Genomic DNA, 23,407 nt, shown 5'->3' with positions numbered 1-23,407 from the left:
CTACATTTGGGTTTGGCTCTGGGCTCTAGGCTCTCTCGGCAGCTAAGCCCTCTCCACCACAGGAAGAGGAAGCAGGGGACTTCTTCAAGGCTTCGAAAATATTGTCCTGGTAAACACGACTGTGAGAGTTGCAGCAGTGCTCTCTCTTGTGAACAGCGTTTGGGGAGCTGGGAGCCCGGCTTGTAACTAAATGTTTGCAGGTTCAAGTCAAGCGTGACGAATGCTGCTGTGCTCTTGAGTAAGGTATTTATATTGAATCAGTAAATGGTCAAATTGTCTAAGTGGAATATACATTAAAATAAACTGTGTAAGTTTCCCTAGATAAGTTTGTTTTGGGCAAAAAAAATGAATAATTTCACAGACATTCTTTGCTACTTCAGGTGCCTGTGTTTAATCAGATAACAGTCTGTGCTTTGGGCTGTGTCATGTTCTTTATTTATTGAAAGGAAACTGGATTTAATTCAGGATCTCTGCCCTCACATTACAGGTAACACGGGTATGTTCCACTTATTCATGCAAGTACTGTAACTGCTCTAATGTGTGTACGCTCACGATGACACAGCACTAGAATCCTAGTTCAGGGGCACAGTGGCAGTGCCCTATGTGGAAACTGCACCTGCAACATCCCAAACCGATATGCTACACACCGTGCGACCCCAGGCTATTGAATGCTGACATGACCCGGATTCACATTTCCAGTCTACAGTTACCCTTTCCTCTCTAAGATTCCAGCGCAGGTTATAGTGACGGTTAAATTTTTACTGCGAGACGTTGGCTTTTTACGACAGGTTGGCAAACGCAAGAGTCCTCGTCTTCCTTTTCGAAATGACTGCGAAGACCTGGGAGACGGGAAGCTAGGCTAGGTGTCCCGCTGGCATTTTCATACATTGTGCTTTTGGGACTGATGCCAGGGCTCTGGCATCTTCTCCTGCTCTCGGGAGAGTACCGTAAATCTTTCCCCATTCGCTTATTTCCAAGAGCAACCTGGCTTTCCACGAGCTCGCTGATGCGACGTCATGCAGGTGAACCTGCACGTCCTGGAAATTCACCCAGAGTGGATGCAAACTGCTGACTCTAACGTGCTATAAGTGTGATGTCACTCCTGAAGATTTCAGGAGATGCCCCCCAACATGCATTTTGGCAAACAAGCATTTTTCTATTGTGTAAAAGAAAGGAATTGCCTGTTGAATAGGAGGAATATATTAACAGATAGTGATAGAAGGTTTTTTTGCAAATTCTTTAGATGCTTTCTTCAGTTTTTAGCGATTTAGAAGGAATTGATCTGAACCCATTATAGTTCTCCCTTAAAGCATCATCATTTTGCCTTTGAGGACATGTCTGGCGGGAGAGCGTTCCTCTACCCCCTTACAAAAAAAAAAACATATATCCCCAAAAATAGTTAAAGAAGGTAAAACTCTGGGGGAGGCGAGTGGTGGTGGGGGGGGAGCTATACTGAGTCGGGCCATCCGGTCACCCCTGCGGTCCGCTTCTGGCTTAGCCACCACGGTTTCCGTGGCGACTGGAGGCCGGCGGCACGGCACTTCCAGGCTCCGCCCAAACCTCAAGAAAGGAAATCTGGGCTCCTGCGCTATTTACAGTCCCCTACCACCCACGATACTCCACATGAGAGAGAGAGACAGACAGAAAGAGGGAGAGGGAGGGAAAGCTGGAGAGAGGGAGAGAGAGATGGAGACAGAAAGATAGGGAGGGAGAGAGACAAGGCGAAATAAAGCGGGAGACTGCATGTGTGTGTGTGTAGAGTGTGCGTTTGTGTGTGTGTGCACGCACGTGTATAGTGTGTGTGTGTGGTGTGTGTGCATGCATGCTTGGAAGTTGGAAGTATTCGATGAGAGAGCTTTGCATTGGTCATCGTATATATCCTTATTGAGAATCCAGACCACGGGGCTTGTAAATGGTGGCAAGAATGAGCATAAGATTACAGCCCCTAATAACAAAGTGCTGTATTTGTACTACTCCGCATCGCCACCACTGAAATCCAGGTCATTTGGCTTATAAGTGAATGAAGATCAGGGGTAATCCCCTGCGAAATGAATACAGCGTGTCTTGTATCTGGATTGTGTCCAAGCGCAGTCGTATGTCTATGTCACTGAGCATGTGACGGGTAACAGAAGCAAAGCCTCCGGCTTATTTACGCTTCTGAAAACTTATGCTGGTGTTAAGTGCAGTATTACCATTATAGTGGAAATTAGTCATAACCCAGAGATTTTTCTGTTGCTGGTGCTGGAGCGCTTACCGAGGTTTAGCTCTGCTGCGCGGTGTAGCTTTGAATCGTGCGTTCTATGCGAGAGTGGGATTTTCATTAATGACACGTTGGCGAACGCGACAAAAAAGGGTTTCTTGAGATGGGCTCTGCGGAATAGCGTGACTGTCCCGGGTTCGAGCGTGGCACTGCTGCTCGCGGAAACAAAGCGTCACGCGTAAGCCTCGCACCCGCAAACAAAAAAAAACCCCCAGACGTCGGAAAGTCTGACGGAGGCGCGTTCGCGCACGCGACTCTCTCAGTGGCCGGCAGCTGGCCGCAGCGCTCGCGCGTTGAGAGGGTTTCGTGTCTTACGCAGGGCGCTGCTCCTGACCTTTTTTTTGGGATGCCTGTGACTCAAAAGGTAGCTGGGCGAGTGGGCGTGGCCGGCTCGCGTGTTTGCTCGTCTCTGTTTACGTCTGCGCCTTCCCCTCCGTAATTTACCGGGCCCCTGTCGTGGCATCTCCGTCAGGATGCGGTACGGCTAACGGTGCCTCACTGGAGGCCGACTAAATGTGACATCTCCAGTTTGTTTGTTTCTTCACTCGCAGCCGCCTCCCTTCTCTCTCCGTGACCGCTCTCCATTTTTAAAAAATACCATTTTGATTTTTTTGTTGTTGCTGAAAGGAAAGGGTAATGAGTGGACCGTTGCTGGGCCAGACCTAACGTGTTCCATCGTAAACCAAAAAGTGGGAAACTGCATTAAAATAACAATCCCGCAAGGACCTCGAAACTTCCCTTCTTGTAATTTAACACAAACAACTGGCTAAGTTTAAAAATCGTAGGTCTCACGTGCGTTAAACCGCACAGATTTGGCTGCCCTTGCGTTCTTATTAGCTTCTTAACTTGCCAGCTTGCACAAATTCCACTGCCTCACTTCAGATTAATTCATCAGACCGGGGTCTGCGCTGTAGAACCATCCGTTCTGGTGGTCTGTAGTGATTCCATCAATACTGCTGTCCCCGCTTGGGCTAGATTTTAAATGAAGGGGCATTGTTCTCTACCCACTTTACACTGTACACCCCTAATACATTTAGTCATTTACTTATTGTTTCTTGTCGCATTTGTTTATATTTTTTCTAGTTTCCCAACATCAGGTTTACTTGTGCTGTTGTACACCTGGTCGTTTAGTGATCCTGATGTGAAAATGCTGTCACGTGGCTAGCACATCGCAGCAGTGATCTGAGGATACTTGGTGAGAATCTGAGCAGGGCAGGGATAGGCTTGGGGTATCTGAGAAGGGCAGGGGAAGGTTTTGGGTAACTGAGTACGGCAGGGGTAGGTTTGTAGTATCTGAGCAGGGCAAGGGTAGGTTTGTGGTATCTGAGCAGGGCAGGGGTAGGTTTGGAGTATCTGAGAAGGGCAGGGGAAGGTTTGGGGTAACTGAGTCAGGGAAACCATTGGTTTTTAACCCCCAACTTCACACCACCTCTTTGGGCAGGTCTGCTGGAAAGAGGATAAAACTGCATGAGAGGAAAAAATCATGAGAATATTGCAACAGTCTGCACAGAAAATTCTAGGCTTTCCTCGGTCTGGATTCAGCATTGGAAGGTTGGCCTTCCCCTCAAATATATGTCTGAAATGTCTCTCTCTCTCTCTCTCTCTCTTACTCTTTCACACACACACACACACACACACACACACACACTATACCCACACATCCACTCACTTGTGTTCACGCATGCATCTCGCGTCTCCTGATTTTACAAGTTCAGGCTTTTTTGCCCTGGTTTAGGAAAAGGAAAAAATAGTCATCAGGAAATGTCAATTTGTGATACGTTTTATAATAAAAAATTGTTTTCCATGCATAGCTGTCTCAGCTACTGAAGAGCGCAAGATTGATGTGGAAAAAAACCTGGGCATGGTTTTGCTTTTGGTTTCAAAGTTGAGGGAAAAAACACTTCAAGTTAGTCATCCTTCATTGGAAAATTTGTCAGAGCCATCTCTTGTGCAGTGTATTTTTTAAATGATAATGAACCAAGCAAAATGAGAGGGGTTTGGTTTCAGGCTTTTGGGGTGCGTTTCAGAATTCTCATCCATGCATGTAAACGCACAACACATGACATGACATTTTATTGTATTGGACTTTAAGTTTTGACCAGTTCTCATTCAGCAGTGAAAATGCATGCAAAGCACAAGATAATGTTTCAGCACACTAGCATACTTATCTTATACAAGACAAGAGCTGTGAAAAACATTGAGTGAATGGGTCCTTGTTTTTGGTTCAGTATGTAGGCTAAAGGGGGTATATTTGTGTTCAGTATTTAGGCTAAAGGGGGCATATTGGTGTTCAGTATGTAGGCTATAGGGGTATGTTTTGGTTCATTATGTAGGCTAAAGCGGGTATGTTGTAGTTTAGTATGTAGGCTATAGGGGGTATGTTCTGGTTCAGTATGTAGGCTACAGGGGGTATGTTGATGTTCAGTATGTAGGCTAAAGGGGGCATATTGGTGTTCAGTATGTAGGCTAAAGGGGTATGTTTTGGTTCAGTATGTAGGCTAAAGCGGGGTATGTGGTCAGAAATGAAATTGTAGTGATTCACCTCTGTCTGAGTCATCACTGTTGCCTCTGAGTCAGAGCAACAAGGACCCCATGGAAACAAACAGCTCCCCAAGCCTTACATATTTCACCCAGGGACCCTGGATCAGTGACAGCTCCCAGGGTGCAGGGCTTAGGGTCTAAGATTAGGCTTACGCAAGCTGATCCTGGATCAGTTAGCAGAGGGGGAGGAGGCAGTCTGAGTCTATGGCAACAGGCCGTGGTTTGAGGGAACAGCTATTGCTTTTTTGTTGTATTTTTTATTTTTTGGGGGGGGGGGGGGGGGGGGGCATAGTGAGATTTAATGGAGGTGAGGTGCTGGGAGTGGGAACCACGAGAGAGGTCTGTCTGAGTTCTGTTATCCTCCTTTAGTGCCCTCTCTCTCTCCCTCTCTCTCTCTCTCTCTCTCTCTCCCCTCCGCCTCCTCTCTCCTTCTCATGTCTGCCACCCTAAGCTGCCTAAATCCGTCTAAATTGTAGACCTGAGCGCACAAACAAACCGGGGGATGAGCTCAGCGCTCCTGTCAGTGGCACACAGCAGAGCTGTGGCATTCTTACCTGTCTGGGCAGGAGGCGGCTCCCCTGAAGAATGAGATCCATCGCCGCCACGTCTTCAGTGCCGTCTCGCTCGCTCGCCCGCCCGCCGACCCGCCCGCCACCGCCGAGCAGACGTTACCAAGCCCCGCAGTGCTATTATGCCATAATTTTGCCATGAATTAAAAGGTGCCTGGCACCGGTTTAAAAATAAAAACAAATAAGTAAATAAAAATTTTTTTGCGTGGTATACCTCTCTGGTCCTTGAGAACGACGCGTTCAACTTGACTCTACTCGCCTCAACGCAAATCCTCAGTGGATCTGCTGTTATTTTTCCTCCATGTAATGTATCATTAGTTGAATATGGATTGACAGCTGTTGTGGTGTGTTTGAGAGACTTACGCTAATCGGCTCCTCTTGTTTTAATCCACCATTAGAATGGCTGATATTTGTTGAAGGTCTTGGACATGGCTAATGTTCCCAGGGTGCTCTGTTTCTCATGCGTCATTTTTAGTTCTCTTTGGAAAACCTGTTTTGTTTCAGGAATTAGGAGGACTTGTTTTATTTATTTACTGGATCAGCGGTTGACATAATGTACACAGGCCACCATAGTTATGTCTTAAAAGCAAAGATATTCTCACTGGGAAAATGTGTGCGTGATTGACTCCACAATGTTACCTGTTTAAAGCACTGGCAGCTCATATCACATTGACAAATTGGATATTGTGACCTCAAAGATGTGATTATTCAGAATTAAATTCTTATGGATGATGGAGTGCATAAATATTCTGTATGATAAAATGCAGTAACTGGTGAGGGTTTTGGTGTCTCTGCTGCTCCAAATTGGGAGCAGGATGAGTGTGCAGGCCAGAGCAGAGGGAAAGAATCTTCTGGAACATCGCTACGTCTGATGGGTGTTAATGAAGGGAAAGGAAAATCTTAAGGCCAAGCCAGACTGGCGCATGCCCTGGAGGGCATTCTTTATTTACTAGGTACTGACAAAATCATTATATCTAACATGAATCAGTGTGCTAGTTGATGGTTAGTTCATTTATTAGGACGGTTTTTAAAACCTGATGAAACTGTCATTAAGCATCCTTAACAGTCAGCTCTTATCACAAGTTTTGGAAAATCACTGCCTTTACAACTGCTTCTACTATATATGTGTCTTCTGTTGACAAATTAAGAGTAGTTCTTCCAAAAAAGCTCAAACTGGACAGAAATATTGAGGAATAACCTATTACTGTTCAGATCTTAATGGTATTATCTAAGTCATATTGTAGTTTTTAAGCAAGGAAACAATGTACAGAGTACACCCAACCACCACATCTGGACATATTCATAACCTAAATCAGCCCACTTAATATTCTGTACTGAAAAAAAACAATGATTAGTGTAAACTTGGTGTAGCCTTAGGCTCTTATACAATTAAGCTTCTCATCATTTATGTTTTAATGGATTACATAATTCATCACAGAAAAAGGTTGCATTGGATGTTAATAATAATTATAATACTACTACTACTAATGCTACTACTACTAATAATAATAATAACAATAATAATAATAATATTATCATCCTGCTCCTCCTCCTCTTCCCTGCAGTAGTCATAAGGTAAGAGGGAATTCAGTTAGATTTTTGGCAATGGTGTCCCTGCAGCAGTGCTACTGAGTGCAGAATGAGTGGGGGTGGGGGGCGGGGGGTGTCGGAGGAGCGCTGCCTAATTATGGGTCCCGAACGGCTGCCCGACTGGCCTGGGCGGGTGTCGGAGCCAGCGGGTCTGGCACAGGGAGGTCTAGCCACAGACCCTGGCGGTGACGGCACAAAGTCTGGGACAAGTCAGAACATCGTTCCCAGTGCCTGGAGGGCTCCTCCCACCCCTGCCTGCCCGCCCGCCTGCCTGCCTGCCTGCCTGCCTGCTCTGCTCTGCTCTGCTCTGCTCTGTCTCTCATATAGGTCTTCCGGCCCTGACGCTGTCTGTCTCCGCTCTAAACAAGATGAGCTCCGCACAGCACAGACAAGGGAAGATATGAGGAGAGCTCCTTTATTTCCCTCTGTGTGCCTGCATATGTACGCGGTCTAATAAGTGTTTGGTCAGCGACTCAGCGGGAATAATTTAATCTGTCGACATATTGAACGATGCCGAGTCTGTCCACAAGGGAATGCCACAGCTCTATTGAAAGCTATCTGCCAGGTCAGACGTAGTCGGTGTACCCTTAAAAAAATGATTTAAAAAAATAAAAATCATGATCTGACATAAAATGATTTAGTATGCCAAACCAATTACAAGATAGAAAGCTCTGACATTTATTAAGTCATAGTTAGGGGAAAAATGCTGACTGACCCAAAGTGCCCTTCCTCCTGTTTCAAAGGTAAAGCATGTGTGTCTGTCCCCAGCAGTGGAGTCCATGCGCGTACCTGATTTTACCTGGGTGGGTGCTGCTGGGAGGGGGGGGGCCTGGAGGCCTACTTCTGCTCTGTGAAATGAAGGCGGGCGGGGGGGGGGGGGGGGGGGGGAAACGTCTCTTTCAGGCCGCGATGGCGGCTCGGTCCTCCGGCAGCCGCGGGGTGGAGGGCGGGGCCCGCGGTTGGGGAGGCTCAGGTCACCGGAGGGTTGCCATGTTCCTGCAGGCCCGGCGTTCCTGGCGGTGAGCGTGCAGGCGCTCCGGGGAATGGCACGCATTTCATTTTGAGTGGAAAAAACAAGGATCAAAGCGAGAGGCGGAATGAGCTGAAGGTGAATGGAGTGATGGAGCTTGGGGGGGAGGGGGGGGATTGGGGGGGGGCTTCTGGTTTTAACTTATGTGTTGTCATATGGGGTACCCACCCCAGTCGTAAGACAGGGGTGCAGCAAAAGTCATACGGGGCGACTCTAGTTTATAATTTTCATCTTTATGCAGACACTTTTATCCAGAGTAATTTACTTTGGATGTTTTGCTGAATTTCAGACTGAGAAATTTGAGTGCTTAAGTGGTGAAGAAACCTTGCGCCTGGCTATAACGGCTGTGCCCCTTCTGGGATTGGAACCCGCAGCCCCTGAGTTACAGGCCCAGTTCTCTGGCACTAGACTGCTGCCCCCCTCCTCCTCCTCACTCTGTATCACCTGTCCTTCATCACAAACATTACTCACCTATCAGTGTCACTGATTTACTTAAAACCGAATTTGCCCCAGTGGACAGAGCAGAGCAGAGCATTCCTTAATCTCAGTACATTATCTCTACCTCCTAAAAAGTTTTTTTTTTTTCTCAGATTGTAGAAGTTGTCGTGGCAGGTGTTGCTAAGCAGAAGTGTTTGTGTGCGGGCCCAGGTAAGCAGACGGTATTTGAGGGCAGGTATGGCTGGCTGGGCTCAGAAGGGACTGCGTCAGGCAGAACGAAACGCTGAAAAATCCACTCCCTGGTTTTATGGCCCCGTCTGTGTTTTTTTTTTTTTTTTTCTTTTCTTTTTTTGACGGGCCTCGCTGAAATGAGTATTTATAGCTGTGCTTTCTAGCCGTGCGCCTCGGCTTCCCCCCCAATTACAGGCTGTGGTTCCTGGGAGTCTGTGGAGGGAGGGGCCCAGCGCGGAGCCCGGGGTGGGACGGGCAAGACTGCAGGGGCCCCCCTCGTTTTCTTTTTTTTAAATGTCCCTGAACCATGCTTCCTGTTATGGCCCACCATCTCTGCCCTGTGGTCCCCTCCCTGGTTTATATAGAGTATAAAGAAGGACCAATGAAGCAGGGTGTGTCCAAGACAAACACTGAATGGGAAGGGGGTGGGGGGTGGGTAGAGGGGGAGGGTGCCTGGGGCGGGCGGGGAGGGGGGGGGGGGGGGGGGGGGAGAAGCATGGTATTCTAATAAAATAATGAAGGAACAGCCTTCTCGTGCTGTAAAATTAGTCACACACTTTCACAAGTGCAAGCATTTAACCCCAGGGTGTCTGTCAGCAGCTGCTTTTCTGGGGGCGGGAGGGCGGGGGCCTTCTCTGTGGGGCCTCCACCCAGATTTTTGATTCTCACCTCCACCTTCACATGAAACTCCATGACACTGACTCTCATTTGTTGGCCTGTGGGATTTGCCCACATGACGACTCGCACTGTCGCACTGAAATGAGAATGGCAGTCTTGATGGGGGGGACATCAGCGATTGGTTGAGATGCAGCTATCATTTTCTGCAGGGCTTCCTGCAAACTCCTTTGAAAATCCTCGGGGACACCTGGAATCCATGATGAATCAGGGTGTAAACAGTCTGTAAAGCATCGCTGCATTGCATTCTGGGAATGCAATGCTCTGTAAAGTGTTATGGCTGAAAGGCTATAAGGCTAAACTAAATCAGGTTTTGTGTTGTTGCCTTCCTCTCAGCTGTTTATCATAGAAGACAATAAAATAACAAATGATAGTGTATTCTTGTAGCCTCTGGCTGTCTTTGAGAATTCCCATCTGTTTTTCCAAAAATTCCTCATTTTCTTCATGAAGCCATTTCACGGTTATATTTTGAGAGTAATGTATTTTTTAAGGAGAGTAGTTAGTCTTGGACAGGATGGGTGATCTGTCATCTGTCCTGTGTTTCAATGGTAGCCAGGTCCGTGGAGATGTCCCCATGACAACCAGTGCCATGACAGTGTCCATCAAAGCCAAAGGTATGGCTTGTAGGTTGTGTGTTTGTGTGATGTATTGGGGGACCATGGAAGCTAAATAAGCAGGTGTGCTTGTCCCTCTTTTTTTGTTGGCCAGTCAGTCAGACTCCTGTATCAGTAAGAAATCTTCAGGCACCCTTTTGAAGTTGTGAGGGTTGCAGAGAGACTGAAGGGGGTGTTGAGGCTTCAAACTCCGGTTCCTCAGCTTTTGCTTTTGGTTTCGTCAGAAGTGTAATTATACCCTTGCAGTCTGTGTGTTCTTCTCTTCTTTGAAGTCTTCTCTCGCTCACTCTGTCTCCTTCTCTCGTCTCTCTGTTTGCCTTCCCTCGCTGTTTGTGCCCCTCTCTGTCTGTCTCTCTAACACTCTCTTTCATATTGTCTGCCTTTAAACCCCCCCCCGCCCCTCCTCCTCCCCCTTTTCCTCTACTGTCACGTTCAACATCCAGTGTAATTCCTGTGTTAGACTCTGGCACCCTGTTTGCCGTTGGAGAAATCCCTACAACCTCCACCGTTTTTATAAAGAGTTCACAATCAAAGGGGTTCTCGTATCAGAGACTGGGGTGCATTCTTGCCGGGGCTAATACCCAGCGAAGCCCTTCTCTTTGGAGTTTCAAGTGCATCTCACAATCCTTCGCCGTGTACTTAGCCAAACTGGGGCGAATCGTAGTCGGACGCCTTGCGGCTTAGAGTGAGCTTACCATAATTTCAGCAAACAAAGAGGGGCTGAAACATGCCATTACGCTGCAGGAGACTTTGTGGAGTCTTCCTCTTTCCCTTTGTGAGGAGAAGGCGTCAGCAGGATGGGCTTCCTCTGCCTTTAGCTGGCCCCGCCCCCTAGCCCTGACCCCGCCCCCGCACGTCCGCCCAGCCCGGCGGGACCCTGACGCATGTCACAGGCGCGACGACACGCTCGGAGGCGCGCGGCGACTGGCGGAGCCTCGCGGCGCATCACCAGAAGGGGCGCGGCGGATTTTTCCGTGGCGACGCAACAGCCGCTTGCGCTAGGCGTGTTTGTGGAGGATTAGCAGATGCGTGACAAGACGCCGGGCCGCGGCGCTCGTCTCTCTGCGCGTCTCGTCTGCTCGACGTGATCGAGTCGCTCGGACGCTGGAACGCATTCCTCTTCGCTGCATAACTTCAGAGCTCCTGCATTCACTTCATCTTATTCTCTGCACTATTAGAATAGAGAAGCCTTTATTTCAACATTCATGATCTAGTGCGAGTAATTAATCGTGTGAATTTTGAACTTAGTTTTGATAGTCTATACTATATAATAGATTTAAAAAACCAAAATGAAGTGAACACAAACAATTTGACATAATGTAATATTTTAAATAAATTGCATTTGTGTAGATACCAGAGCAACACAATCTCTCACAACCTTACTTGGTGAAATTAGAGTATTTTACTTGTTTCTGGCATTTGTCTTGACCTTATTTACTCTATGCAAGCTCAGCCTGTCAAAACGTATCTTTTCTTCACTTAATATCTTTCCTGGTTGACAGGTAATCTGACACATCGTAATGTCTTTTTTTTGTGATCTGGTAGGTTGCTGCAGGCTTTCGGTTGCGTCTCATTGGGTGATTTAATTGTTCTCGCGCCTTTGAGGGAACCTGGGAGCCACCCAACCTGCATCAATCTGTGGTCTGCTGGTATGTGATTGGTGCTGCTGCTGGCATGCGATGGTAGAGCAAGTGTGTGCTACTGCGTTCCCTAGAGCTGCGCTTCCCGAACTTGTGGGCCAGCCCAGGACCCATGGTGGGGGGATGGGGGCGGGGGGGGGGGGGGTCTCAAAGGGATGAGGTAAGATATTGTGAGACTCACAAAAAGAAAAAAAACGGACAGAATTTTGTACACTTTCCAGTTATGTTCGCATGAGGTGGAACGAAAGACCGCACTAGTTAATACTTGATTAACGTATTCCGGCACCCTCGTGAGCACGCTCGGAAGAATGAGCTCTTCGGTGCCAAACCTGTCTGGTAGACCCTGCCCAGCGGGCCACGAGTAGGCAGCAGACCGCAGGACCAGGTTCTGCAGCAGACTGGCAGCGCCTGTTCGCCCGGTCCTCACCAGGCCTGCCAGGCCTGGGCTCCTCGCTGGAATGCTCCGGAAAGGTGCCGCCAGGTACACCCTGCTGCTGCTGCTCCTCCTCCTGGGAGCTTGTTTACCCAAGAGCTGCTCGCAGGCTAAGGCAAGGGGCTGTCAAACTCGGCAGCCTGGAGGACGGGTGTGGCCTGGCGCCTTTCAGGTTTTCCTTCTTTAAATTATTATTTTTTTTTAATTAAGCCTTAATGGTTTACTCAGAAATTCTCTCAGGAAGTCCTGTAGCTGGGGGGCTGAGGTTCCCCCCCACCCCCCCATGCCCCTCGTTCCAACTGTGCGGGTTTTCGGGAGATTCGGCATGCTGGTCTATGGTTAGAGCAACAAGACAGCCCTGCAGAAATGCACCTTTGACACCCATGGTTGTTAGATCCTACAATGTAATTCCCTAGTGGTGTGTCTACACCATTGCTGGTCACCAGTGGCGTAAGCTAGTGAAACCTATGTTTGCATCGCCACACAGATTGGTGTTAAAATGTACTGATAGTGCCGGTAAGGCGGGGGGGGGGGCCTGATCTTCTTAAAAACCTAATTTCACAATGTGATTATTAGTTTCGCTAACAGCAAAGACTACAGGGCAGTTACTGGTGCTGCCATGTGTGTGATAGCACTAAATGTGTACTTCTCTCTCCAGTCTTGATTTTGTTGTTCCTTAACATTAATATTTTCAACACTGTACGGCGAGCAATTTTGCCTACAGGTGTTTGAACACATGAATGCACATAGACATTCACACACTTGCCGTCACTATAATTGCACAACAAGCCAAATTTGGTATGTGACCAAATGTTCTGCTCAAAGTAAAGAGGAGTATGTTTGCTAAAGCAGAGAAATGAGGGGGGAAGTCTCTCGCTGATTTAACACACAATTTTGAGGCAACAAGAACCAGAAAAGCCTTCACTTTAAATACATAAAAAGCATAGATATTTGCATAACACATTTGTAATAAAATCAAATTTTTACCTAAATTATTTGTAATATAGCCAACAGTTTGGTGCGAATAACTACTTTTATTGGAAGTTAAACTTCAGTGACTAAGACTAAACTGCAGGCAAACAGTCTGTCTGGGATCATCTCATCTCCTGTGTTTCTCTGTGCTATTTTCTCATCTCTTCAATTGTTTACGCAGCTTCAGATTTAATGGATTACGAGCAATGCCAAATCACATGACTACCTAATCACAACACCACCAGTAGTGATCAAAAAGGCAAGGATGACAACAAAACAACAAAATCTGTGTCCCTGTCTCTCTCTCTCTCTTTCTCTCTCTCGCGTATCCCCCTCTCTCTGCACTTGTGTCAGATCAAAGGGCAAGTACTCAAGTCACCTGCCCCCCAGGAATTTACAGATGCTCCTGTCCTTCAGCGGGTTCCCATGGCGAGAGCGCCCAGGTTCTGGCCCCGCCCATCCCCACGGCAGGCAGGGCTGTGATGGACAGCCGGCCTTTCTGTTGCTAGGCGCACGTGATCAAACAAGTCTCGTTTTGCTCAGTCGGCTTTCTTGACGTCTGCGGTGCAGACAGGGCGTCACATGGTGTTTACTAGAATAAAAAAGAAGGAGAGGGATTTGGCATGTGTCTCAACATGTTTACCTATAACCAGGGACAGAACCTGTGCCTGCATAGAACCTCTCCTGAGTTTCCCACAGGTGTACAGCATGTAATCTGCAAAACAGGCCATGAAAATACACCTTGCTCCAAGAATGGCTGAGGCTTGATATTTCCAAAGCGGGATAAGACCCATTTGTGTAAAATCCTGGGAATGGAATTTTAGGTAATCGGTTGAGAGGTGTCTCAGTTGCAGTGCTTGACTAGGTTTGTAAACGGTAAATCCATTTAATCACTTTCCTTTGGATTCATGTCTAAACACTCGGTTATAAGTCATAATTGCGCATGGATGTTGTATAACAAGTGCAGAGTCTGCTACCTTTTATATTTGAGAGTATATACCCACTATATTTAACAGTTCCGAGTGTGCTCTCAGTCTGATCTTGCATGACCATCTTGACCAAGGGTAGGTGATCTTTCTTTCTGTTTTGTATTTTCCTCAAGTATGGTTTCTTAGTCAGACAGTGCAAACTTGATAGTTAGACAATGCACAATAGAATGACGGAGAAGCCGCGGAAGACTAAGGTGACATGGGAAATCTTTGAAGGGCATTTGGACAGGTACACAATGGGCACAATACTCTTATTGTGACTGCCACCTCAATATACTGTCAAACAGGAGCTGAGGTAATTACACAGCCCTGCTCTGGCTCTGTATAAATTCAAGCCATAGAAGTATTTTCTTTTTCAAAAGGCATCACTGTTAACTGCCGTTCTCTTTATGACAAGCCTTTTGATAACGAGGAATCATATAGTTCCGCCAGTCATCTCAAGGCCCGAAGAACTATATAAAACGCTGGATGCCTTGGAAGACATTGTTCTTTCTTCTCTTTTGCCTTGTAACTGTCAGTTCAGCCCAGTCAAGAAAAGGCTGTTGACTTTTGGACCCCGATTTTTAAATCAAGCCCAATGAAGGAGTCTGGCCTATGGAGACCTTTTCTTCTCTCCAGTTACCCATCAACGCTCCGTTCACAAAGACTTCCGTCCAATCTAAGTACAGTGTTCTTTGTTCTCAAACCCTGGGTAGCGCATTTATGCAGCTGTAAGTGGCATGTCATTTCTTCCGCATTCCCCACATAAATTCCAGCGACAATATGGTTTGGAAGAAACAAAACATAACGTTGCATAAAATCATTACCCAGGGTGGAAGACAAAGCAAATTGCTATCAGAATGAATGGAAGCCTAAATCTAAATCACAAGTTTGAAGCACTTTTGCCATTGAGTCTTACGAATGCAAGATGGAGGACGATGCAACAGTCAGGCACAGACAAGGCCCGCCATTTTGACGCTGTTGTTCCTTCGATGGCCCCTTACATTTGACACCAGAGAGTGCTTCACTAACGTAAACAAGCAGCGCCCAAAATTCCCAGAATGCACAGCGAGCGTGCCACCTTGCTGAGTCGTCGGAAAAATAATGAAGGTGAAAAGGAAATGGGGCTGGGCGGACGGATTCGGCCCTTCTTTCTGTAAACACTCAATTACAGCGTTACTGCTGGGCTTGAGGCGCACGCCAGAAATGCGGTGGAGCGAACGTGGTCTCGGCATTGCATGCTCCAACGCCTCGGCGTCTGGGCCTCTTCTCTCCCTCTCCTCTTCTGGAGAGAGTGACAGTCTGCTCTCCCAGAGAGAGGCCTACGGTTTGCTCATTGTGAGCAGGTCCTGGGTGGGCACTGCACCCAGCCGATCGAGGAAAGTGCTTAAGGCGAATTGCTTCGGCAAACATCCATGAAGGAGCCCTTGTTGGGAGGACTGGCTGAGTAAACAGGATGAATATTAAAATGTAAATAGCGTGCGCTTGACGGTACTGGACCTCTCCCTTTGGGGTGACAGCCATCTACCTGAGGGCATACGCGAAGGCGGGAGCTTTCGTGACTTCAGGAGGCAAGGCCCTTCAACGTCATCGGTGGCTCTGATGGACAGAATTCCTACGGGGGTGGGGGGGGGGGGAGCAATGTTTAGTTATGTGTCATCTGGGGTTACCTTCCACTTGTGAATATGTATCACGTTCCACGTGCAGGTCTCTTCCCATCATAACGTAATTACAGCCAGGACCGCGAGGAGGGAAACGGAACAGCGGAGCTGAGCAACGATTATTCGTTTAGGGTTACAGGCCACATAGTAATTGTGTCATTTGTTTTCTCAAAGGTGGCGATTAGGGCTTTAGCGTTGTAATTGCCTCTAGTGATGTGTCAGCAATTAACATTAGAATATGCTCTGGGTGAACACGTGTAAATGAGGCGTCAATTAAGGTAAACGCTAATGGAACAGATCCGCCTGACAGGTATGACAGCCCGATAACCCCGCCTACGATCCTCAAAACGCGTATTCATTTAATCGGGTCTTTAAATGGCAGGTTCCGTCAGATCTCTTTCTAACAGTTCCCATCACTTGTAAGATTACGGTGAAAGGCGGCTGGACCGTCACGCCCGCTGATGCTAAAACAACTAGGCGGCATATGGTGGAGCAGGGCCACGGCAGCTGTGTGTCATCAGGGTGAACAGACGAGAGGGGAATAAAAGGGCGAAGATCCAGACGAGAATGCGACGAGGATGGAGACTGTGAACACGACATTCTACTTCAAATCAAAACTTAGGGTACGTCCCCTCTAATTATTGGGACAAACTGCGTCCCAACGGTACCTTTGTTGGGATAAATGTAAGTGTAAGTTATTGTTGCATTTTCAGTTTGCCTTATATTTGTGCCTGGAGTGTTTTAGCATTTTTTGTGCAGAAAGATGCAGAACAGCTACTCTGCTTTGGATGAATAGGGTGTGCCCCGCCCTCCTTTGCCACCACCCATCCCATCCCTCCTGGGTAGGGGCACTTCTTGTGCAAAAGCCAAAGCCATCATTCTTCTGCCCCCCGCCCCCCCCCCCCCCCCCCCCCCCCCCCCCCACCCCACTCTGAAATTACAGGCTGCAAACTCAACATCCAAACCGGCTGGGACTCCCCTCCTGCTGGGATGGGTGGATGGGTGGAGCCTTCAGACCGCTGACTTAACAACAGATCGAAAGTGACTTGTATATGAAGATTTGTCAGTAGCACAGCAATCCACTGAAGTCAAACTCAATTTGCGTTCATTCTTGTTGGAAGTAGCTGCTGAAGAAAAGCACAAGCTAGATGTTGTTCTTCTCTGACAGTGAGCGGAGGTGCGCCTTCGCGAAACTCGCCCACGACTGTTTTCTCTACTGTGGGCCGCTCTTCCCCGTTGAACTGAGAATGTGTCTGGGAGGCTTTGAAAGTATTGCTGATGAATCAAAGGACATGTCTCAATTATGCTAATCCCAAGACGCTGTTGGGCAACAGAGCTTGCAGGCAGAGAAACGCTTGCGACATTAACACGGGGGCGACGAGGTCGAAATATCGCACGAGAGAGGGCCCCAACGTGTCGGCATGTGCGCCAGCGCGAGTCTGCGTGCAGTGGGCCTACCGGTGTACGCCTGCTGCACGCGTGTCCCAGTTCATACTCTTAACATGACCGTTCTCTTGTTTCACCCTGTTGTGCGAGAGGAGGGTGTCACAGGTAAAGAGGAGATGAATGGTGTGCTGTTACCCGGGTGGTAATCCCCCCACCCCACCCCACCTAATAGCACACATTGCCTATTAACCCAGCAAAAACAATCAGTCACCGGTCAAGAGCTATCACTTGTAATACTAGTGCACCGCAGCACTCGAGACTGCACTGGCATATAGTGTACTATAGCACGAAGATTTGCACTTCTGTGAAGGCCTGCCTGGATTGTTAGTCAGTAAATATGAATGCCGAGCACCAAGGGGTGGTTCGCGACGTGAAACTGTTTATAATGGCTGTTTAACCACTTTTTATCATTTTAAAAATTATTTTAGTCACCTAAATAAAATAATATTTAGGTAAATATTACTTAGTGTTGAGTTAGTTTCTGTTACGCACGAAAATTTGAGCCTTCAGTGTTCTTAACAGGAACACTTGTGCGGGCGCCAGATGTTAAGCAGTAATCACTATATATCAGCAGCATTTGAATTTTGCTACGGCGTTCTACCTCATCCGCATTTTGAACTGCCGCCACCCTCCGACCTGAAAAAACCACCTAGATGTCTCCGAACAGAATCTCAACAGGCCTTTTTGAAAGACTGCTGTGCTGCAGCATATAACTATATATTGCATATTTGAAAATGTTTCAATATGTGTGCATTTACAATCAGAACGCTATAATCAGCGGGCACAGTTTAGCACAACAGCGCGTGGCGGTGGTGCATTTGCCAGAAGACGCGTGCTGTGCGGCAAGATGATAGGGATAACCAACTTAACGCATATGCATACATGGTCCCCTTCATTATTAAAGAGTACTGCTCATGGAGGGCGTTGATTGATGCTGCGCGCATGCCGTGGGTCGACTACTTAATTAAAGAAACCGAGATGAGATGATAAAAAACGGTCGTGTCAGATTGCCAAAGATACCGACTCCGCGTTTCTTCGCCCGTGTTCTCCTCACGAAAGACCTGGCAAGACGAACGATTTATGGAGAGAGGCAGATCTTAAGTAAATAGTGGGGATAGATATAGAGGTAAATAAGAGATAGTAGGCCTAGAGAGAAAGGGATGTGGGCTCAAGTTAGGAGTGAAATATTGATGAAGATCGCGTTTCTTGTACTCGTCGGTGTCCGCCCACCCGGTCCTATTGCACTGTGGAAAGAAAACTAACACCTGTGGGCACGTACACTGTAAACTGTCCAGTGTTAATTCAACTCTAACAGTGTTAATTAAACACTAAAAGATAACATTTGGTTCAATTGGGACCAAATTAAGTAACCCATTGGGACCAAATTATCTGTTAGAGTTGAATTAACTCTGTTAGAGTTGAATCAACACTGAGCTGTTTACTGTGTAAGAGGAAAGTCGCACAGGTTGTGTTGACCGCGTGCTCGGACAGCGTTGCGTGTGAATTGTCCAACCTTACTTCTGTAACTAGTTGCGCGTCCTCCCTGGCTTCTCTCGGCATAGCAAAACTCACTTCTATTCTCCTTCGTGGCCGGTAGCGACTTGCTTGTATTTGTGCTGTAACGGTGAGAAAAAAAAGAACATTTAATGATTTAAAGTGACGCATCTAAGTTTTCACCGGTACAGATGTGATCAAGCATTCGTTTAATTTGCACCTGTGCGCTTCCTGTTTATCTTAAGTGTTGTGAAAGACCGTCGAGGCTACAACAAAGCACGTCGAGAGCTATTGCAGTTGTCCCATTATACAATATTTTTGAAACCTTGTAGGCCAACTTCTACTGGCCTGCTTGATGTCAATAGCCTCTGTGAAATATCCATTTGCATTGCAATTATGTAAGTTAAGTACGAACAAAATTAACGCAGCCTCAGAAAACTCGCACGAGTCACAGGTGTCTCGTTCAAACACATTTAGTGATCCACGACTTTCTATCGGGGTGATTTCATGGGTGCTTATTTTTATGAAACATTGGTCGGTTGTCAGGATATGTGTTAACCACATTGCCAGATAAAAATGCGTAAAACTAAACTATAAAATAAACGACAAAATAGCTCTTTGAAACACGTTATAATGTTTACTGTAGAACACTTCTTGGTGAAACAAGTAAAAGGGAGTTCTAAAAATATTCTCCAGAGCAACATGGAAAATCCCATCCATCTATGAATTTTCCTTGCCGTGGGGCCAGGTTGCCAAATGTAACCGCATCCACAATTTCCTGGCAGAACTTATTTTCATTCACTTCCATGTGAGCACTAGATGGTGCTCTAAAGCCAGCGAGTGCAGACCGCTGTCTGATTTGAGCGTACGGTTCTCAGTCTTTCAAACTGTGTGTGTATGTGAACGTACTGTTTTTTAAGCACTAATATTTATGTTTTCAGAGCCCTGTGAAATTAGTTATAGATGTCAGTTGTGAAATGGCAAGGACATATGTCAATTCCACATTTATTTTTCTGCTTTGTTCACTCCCTTATGCCGCCTGAATCCCAACGCTGTCACTTTACACTTTCGTACCCCTGAATGTTCACTAAGGCAGTTAAAGTGAACGATTCTTGCTCACGGGTTCATAGCAGCGTTCCCATTGGGAATCCTTCTGGCCCAGTGTCGTGACTGCTACTTCATACTGTCGCACCGCAGTGGAGCCCCATTCCACAGATAGACTGTCTGCGCCCTCGCCGCCTCCGCCGTTTCCTCCCGCTCCCTACGGATACCGGCAACGCCGTCCTAAAAAAAAAAGTGAGGGGCCGCCGCCTGGATTCAATCAAAATGTATTCTTAACACGTGTGTGTGTGTTTTTTCTTTTTCTTTATTTCTTTCATAAACTGTTTGGTGAGCTCAGCAATCATAAAAAGTGATCTTAGCCAACTGCTTGTGAAAAAGGAAGGCGGACGTTTATTTGTAAATCGACGTTACAGACAATGCGGATGGAAAACAGGCCTAAGCTAGCCGTAGACCTCCCTCTCGCCAGCCTGCTTCGGTGGTATCCGATAGAAAATGCGGCTCTGGCCTCAGATCCCTGCTATTAATGGCTCATCTGACTTTGTATCTGGCCCAGTGCTGTGGTTATAATTGTTTGACAACTGTTTCTGTTACTGCTGTAGGCCGATATACTAAATAATGCTCTAGGAGCACTGTCATTCAACCCTTAAGTACATATCCCGCTGAATAACTGGATAATTTGTAGCTAAAAATGCAAACTAAATAGTTTGTATTTTTAAATATGTGTCCACTTATTCAGCTGGATGCATACTGAAAGGCTTACTCTAAGAGCAAATCGTTTTGTATTCCCAAATAAATTTAATAATAATAATAATAATAATAATAATAATAATAATAATGGAGGCTACCAACATAGATCTCCCAGGGACCTGTTTTTGGTTGCGTAAGTGCTTGTTTGTTGCGTTTTTGGCTGTGCTGGAGCCATCTCTGTGACAAAGCAAGATTTCAATTTTCGTGCAGTCTCTGGAACTCATTTGCACAATTACTGCGGGTGTTAAGCGATGCAGTTCTGCAATGTGTTTTGCTCCGGGGCCACAGCGGTACCACTTTAACCGTGGACTGAAACCCAGAACCTTCTGTTCGCCAGCCCAGTGCCTCACCACTACAGAGCTGCAAGCAATCATCAACAATCATAGCAAGCAAAAAAGAAAAAACCTTGTTTTTCTGCAATAGAATGAAGTAAGTCACCTAAGATTCCGACAGGAAGTGTTGTCTGCGTTTCTTTTCGTTCTGTGCGTGCTATTCTTTCTGACGTGAGTAGACACACTCGCGCGGCTGAGTCGTCTGCCAGTGGGCAGATATTTAAAGATGGACCATGTGATTTTTTTTCCCCTCTACCGCACTTTTTGGTGAAAAAGTACTCTGAGATCTCTTGACTTGCCACTTTGTTTTACTTATGGGTCGCCTGCCACAACAATGCCCGTGTTGTTGTTATTAAGTGCCCATGCATCATCGTGTGCTTGTCTTACTGAGCTTCTTTGCTGGGATTGTGACCTTCCAATAAATCCACTAAAGAATTGTCTTGTTGCAGGTCAATTGACAGGAGTGACGGATGGTGCCTCTGGCTCAAAGACAAAGCGGGTGAATGCGTAACGTGAGACCAGGACGAGAAAGCACGTAAACAACCCGCAGATTTATTTCCCAGATGGAATTCATTAAATGATGCTTTGAGCCTCCTAACTGACGAAGAATTGGCATGATTGATGCTGGATTGCTGTGTGAATGTTTAGATTGATACTGTGCCTATAGGTAGCTGTTCCATGTGCCGGAGTGACTAAACCGCAGTCAGTAAGCTATCAACGAGAAAAATTTCTGGCGATTTCATAGTCACTGGAAGCTTTACATCTTTGAAGTCGTTGCATAGCTAGCAGGGTCGCAAAATTTATTTATTTATTTATTTATTTATTTATTTAGATTAGCATTGCATGAAGCGATCTGTTTGTTTAACAAATGTTAATCGGGGTACTAGTTAATGCAATTTGCAAGATGAAACACAGACCGGCAACAGGCTACTCCATACTACTGTGTCTTTATTCCACTTTTCCTGCAGGTGCCTCACCTCAGGTTTCCCCACCTGTGCTTGATTGTTTCAGTCGTGCTAACACACACAATCCTTGCAGATTGTTTCTATATTTGAGTGGCCTCTGCTTCTCTTCTTGGGAGATTTACTGGGGTGAAATAACTTTTGTGCAGACTCTGCTTTCTGTGTGCGATAAATCACCGCGCCATCTTGGCTCATCCGCTGCGTCGACGCACAGGCTGGCCCCGGTGAGGCGCCTTTGCGTGCAGGGGTCAAAGGTCGCCTGCACCTGAGGCCGGTTCTCACAAATAAAGCTTTGAGAGCAGCAGACGGGGCAGGTTTTATTGCCCTGAGTGGAGGGGCAGAAGGCTGAGGCAGTGGGCATCTCCGGTCCCACTGCACTGCCTCTTACAGACCTGTTCCTCCGGCTTTTGCGTCAGGTGGTCATGTCTCACCGCATCCATGCTCTGTGCTGCAAGAATTGGACATTGTACCCATTTCATATCAGTCATAATGTGAATTGTATGTGTCAGTTATATCTTTTTTACATATACACAAATTTCTCAGTTGTGTTTAATTTTTGAATTTGTATTGTACTTGTCAGTATTTCCACATGCAGGTCACATGTGAAAAAGATTCATTTTCTCAGTGGAATTTCCCTGGTAAAATAAAGGTTTAATTAAGAAAGACATTGGTCCCAAAGCACCTTGTCTGATGTCACAGGGGGGCGGGGCTATGGGAATTTGTTTTCTCACTCAGATTACTTCATGGGTTCTTAAATGTCACAAGTATATTTGGCCGCCAAATGTTAGATTCTGTTGCAAATAATAAAATAAATAATAATTTTTAGTAAAAACATTTGTTTTTTTATGACATGTCAAAGATGTACAGTTAATTTTCTAAAAGCAATCAGACACTGCTGGTAATTTGAAAATTAGTTTTCAAATGTGGAAATTCAGAATAAGCATACAGAAAATTGTAAAAAGGACAATTTACAGCACAAGGTTTGTTTACAAGTGAATCTTATCATCTCTTACAGAATATATATTATAACTCACCTTGCAGACTCAGTGAATCTTACATGGATGTGGGCTCCTTCCTGTCAGCCCAGGGTTTTTCGGTTGGTAGTCCTCCTCTCCCCCTTCCTCTCCCTGTCCCCTGAGCAGTGATATCTCACCGAGCGTGACCGAGATGAAAGAGCGGGTCATCGCGGTCCCTCAGCCAAGGCCTTCACAGAGAAACCCCCGACAGCCCTGGTTCACCCCGGCTCTCCCCTGCTTTTCAGCGCTCAAACCTGGGTGTCTGGCTCAGGAAGCCCGTAGCGTGGACAAAGGTGGCCATTCAGCCCTGTTTGTCTGCTACTTCCACTAACAAATTTGAGCAAGTTCCACCTGTTTTCTTTAGGCAACATTTAGAGTTGTCCGGTCACTTAAGTTAACCGTGCTACGAAAATAACTTGGAAAAACACTTCGCTTCGTTGATCAGAGTTAAGTTTTAAGTGGAAGGATCAATTAGCGGCAATCAGCTTCCGACCACAAATGGGCACACTGTACGGTTCGTGTATTAGGTCTGAAAGGACCCGTTTTCATTGGGTGATTGTTGAAGAGTTTGCCACAGCCAGCTTTTTTTGTGCTGCATCAATAGTGAATTGTGTCTGTGTTTCTGTGTCCTGTTTATTTGGACAGAACAATCTGTGTCCTTTCAGCAAATGAGCCTCTTTCACCTGGTGCACTCAGAAGAAAATGGCGTATTCCGAGTGGTAGCTG

This window comes from Anguilla anguilla, chromosome 17 (genome assembly GCF_013347855.1).
Source record: "Anguilla anguilla isolate fAngAng1 chromosome 17, fAngAng1.pri, whole genome shotgun sequence".
Lineage (NCBI taxonomy): Eukaryota > Metazoa > Chordata > Actinopteri > Anguilliformes > Anguillidae > Anguilla > Anguilla anguilla.
This window is presented reverse-complemented; position numbering follows the sequence as displayed.